At 34.6% G+C, this 4,018-nt stretch overlaps 1 pseudogene; it reads left to right on the top strand.

The window, feature by feature from the left end:
* Positions 1-2,150: 2,150 nt before the first annotated feature.
* LOC130050571 (uncharacterized) overlaps positions 2,151-4,018 on the top strand; it is a 2,715-nt pseudogene continuing 847 nt past the window's right edge.

A 4,018-nucleotide genomic window follows, 5' to 3' on the forward strand; every position in this document is an offset into this window, starting at 1 on the left:
ATTATGAATTTATGTAGCTTTCTCTCTCTTTCATATTCTAGTCTTGACATTGCGGCTTTTATTATCTTTTTTTTAAAGGGGGGGGGGTGATAATAAGAAAAAATGTATTGACCTTAATTGAAGACTAGTATATCATTAATATATCATCTTGAGACCTCTAAACTATGTTAAAACATTATTCCAAATTAACATAAGTTCGAATTCGCATAGCTCTTTATGTTGCGATATTAGAATTTCTAGAATGCGGCTTTAATTTGTCTGACCTTGAATAATATATTAGCTTGAAAAAGATAATACAGTATCTTTTTCCTTAGACTTCTCTCCCATTCACTTCTTGGATTGTTGATTTTAATGCGAGATCTGTGTCTTTTGATTGACTTTCTTGTTTAATCGTGTTCTTCTGGCAATCATATTTTTCGTTGCAAGCACTATTTACCATATCCGAATCATCAATGGCACGGACTACCAAATATTGTTTTGAACTTAATCACTCCATATCATTATCTTCCCACCATTTTATTTCATAATCACATTGTTTTGGAAGTTTTTCCTCTAAATTTATCTGATTTCTGTAATTTTCAAGAATACTTCTATATTCATCCCTGGTGCAAACTCTCTACACCATCTGACGTCAGAAAACACGCTTTACAACAAAACCACCATTTTTATAACCCAGTACAACAGTGTATCATTCTTGTTACCAATGTAGTTTATTGATACTTGTTTTTCGTGGTGTGTGTTATTTGTTTATGTAATACTAGAATATGTCTCTTGATAAAGACGCGGGTTGCGTCGAAAATTTGAGTTTTAAATAACCAACAGTGTCGTGGCCTTTTCAGTGCTTTTATAAATTTCTTTACTGGCCTTGTATCTTCTCAGATCCGACACTTTAAGAAAGATAATTGTAATTTTTAAAATTGTGATTTAAAAAAAAAAGGATGATTTTTTTTTTTCTTGCATTGTTATAAAGTTGTCACAAATGTGTACATGGTTGGCCAAAAGAAACCCATGCCAAATAAGAAAACCAAAATTTACCAGAATTAGTATGAATTCTTACCAATTTTAAATGTAGGGTCAATTCTTATGATATGTTATTCCATGAAGTTAAAAAATGTGACAGACATGGAACCTCTTAAATCATATTTATACCAACTTTCACCTCGGCATATGACAAAGGAGTGTCCGACCTGATCAGAATCAGATCCTGGCTTAGATTGCTACACAGTTAAGGATCCAAAGAAATCCTGTGTCATTCTGAATATTGATCATTAATTTCTATTGAACATATTGCCTGTTTGTTTAAATTCATTGATGTCTGACATTGGGAAAATCGTGAAGTTCATCCCTCTTGGACACAATATAAACATCACACTGTGCTACAGGACATTATTTTGAAATATATTTTATATATGTTTTATTATCTTTTTTTCAGAAACAAAAACTTACATTACACTAACAAAAAAAATTCTGATGTTGATGGTAGATAATACAGTGTATACTTGAATATACTTGAACCAATCTTAAAACATAAACAAAAGATTCTCTACTCTTGATGCAAGACTTTTACATTCACTATGGTAGAAAATTACATTTTAATTTTACTAATCTGAATTTCAGGTGTAAAATTTCTTTTAAATTATATTTTGTTTCTGACATAGAATAGAATCAAGATCATTGGTGAAAAGATAATGAATGTAATTGGTTTCACCTATATTATTAATTTCAGTGTAATGTTGTTTTTTTTAAAAAGAATTTTAAAGAATTATTTTGCATTCTCATAATTACATGTACTACTCCGATAGAATCAATCAGTTTCATGTGACAAGGTATCTGTACAAGTAGAGAATACTGATTTGATGCAATTCATTTTAACATTTTTTGCACCCTAAGTGACCCATCTTTTGTCATTATTGTGTCCAAGGTGTGGTTGAACTGTGGTTCCAGTGCTAAAAAAAATTTATAGACAACTTTCAAAAATGATTGGGCCAGTTGCGAAATTAAAAAAAACATTATAAACATGGGACTCACTACTCAAATTTTTAAATAATAATAATCTGTTTATTGGTATGTCTTAAAAGGTTTCCATTTCAAGTTAAATTTTGATTATTATTTATAAATAAACATATATCACATACTAGTATTTCAGAGCAATGCCTGTCTTGAAGAGGAGAAGTGGATCCATCGGCCAGAGAAAGAAATATCATTCGAAAAGACAACGGAGTCACAGTGTGTCAGATGTATCAGTTGAACGAGATCACAATTACAACATCACTGACAGTCCTTCAGCTCTAAGTCAACACTCCCCAAACCTCAGCCATTGCTCCAGTCCAGTCATCTTTGATGTCAATGATCAAGAACAAGTTCAACTTCATTCAGATCACAACTACTTGTCCAATCAGGCCATCTCTGGTATAAATGATTAAGGACAAGAGGCATTGGTTGTTGAAAATGTGCATGTTGCTTCCCCTACTTCACAGAATTTGCATGAATCTACAGATAAAAGCGAAGAACCGTTGATTCTACTCAAGGATGAACTAATTTCCCTGGTTTGTTCTCCATATACTGTGATATACCATCTTCATCAACAGGCCATATAAATTATTGAATTCTACAAACATCAAGAACAAACTTCCTCTGTAAAGTGTTGTGATTGGGAGGGACTTTCATGTGAACGTTTATGTGCACAAAACGTTAATTCCATATTCTCATGAATTCTGGAGTGGACTTCCAAGGCAAACCTCTACAGCTGCTGATGTCTGCAGAGTATTAAAGAAACTTGAAAAATATGGCATATGTGTGGGAAATCCGGATGATGAGTTCCAAAATCTGACACCGACGGGATGCGGATTATCCCATGCATCATCTGAAGAAATTTCGGCATTCAGAGAAGGGGATTTTGGTGCCATTCAGGGCAATCTGACATACAGTCCAACGATATGGTCAACAAAATGCGAATTCCTTGTTAAAGGAGCAAGGTGTGTGAACTGTTCTGGATACAGTCGGCTCAGAGAAACAAAATATCAAAAAGAAGAACAAAAGAAGAGAGATATTCCCATTAAAAGCACGTACAAACATTCTGACATGACACGAGATATGCCCTACAAGAAATTGTCTCTCCAGAAATCCCAGTTGAAGTCTTTACAAACAGAAGTTGACCGCCTTAAGAAAGAAATGAACCCTTCCATTGAGAAAGGTCTTAAACTGAATGATATCCAAAATCAGGAAATGAAGGATTTGATGGGAAGCTGTCAGGATGAACTGGAAAAAGAATTCCCGGATCAAGGATGCTATCAAAGACACTTCTGGGAACAGCAGGAAAAAAATATGAGAAGCATGGGAAACATGGTATGCGATGGCATCCAATGATCATAAGGTTATGTCTATATTTGAGACACAAATCCTCAAAAGCATATGAGGCACTTCGGGACTCTGGATTTGTGCAGCTGCCAAGTATGCGTACTTTATATGACTATTCTCACTACATTGAAAGCCGGTTAGGATTCCAGCCAGATGTTGTAAGGATGTTAAAAGAAGAGTGTGTTAAAAAAGACATGTTTGCTGCCGAGCACAGACGTTTTGTGGGCTTGCTGTTAGATGAAGTAAAGATAAAAGAAGACCTTGTGTATGACAAACATTCTGGGGAACTGGTCGGCTATGTAGACTTGGGAAATGTTGGAAACCAACTTTGTGAATTAGAAAGAGTGCTTAAGAAGAAAACACGGTGCAGCTCTGATAGCGTAGCAAAGTTTGTTCTCGTCCTTATGGTTAGAGGGGTTACAAGTGATTTAAAATTTCCATTTGCTGCCTTTTCAACAGTGGGAATAACAGCAGACTTTCTCTACCTTATTGTTTGGAAGGCTATTTCCATACTGGAAGTCACAGTGAAATTAAAGGTACTCTTCTGCACCTGCGATGGAGCTTCAGCGAACAGACGATTTTTTAAACTGCATGCCAGAAATGGAGAAAACTTTACTCACAAAACAGTCAATCCACATGATACGACAAGAGAAATATTCTT

Source organism: Ostrea edulis, chromosome 9 (assembly GCF_947568905.1).
Source record: "Ostrea edulis chromosome 9, xbOstEdul1.1, whole genome shotgun sequence".
Lineage (NCBI taxonomy): Eukaryota > Metazoa > Mollusca > Bivalvia > Ostreida > Ostreidae > Ostrea > Ostrea edulis.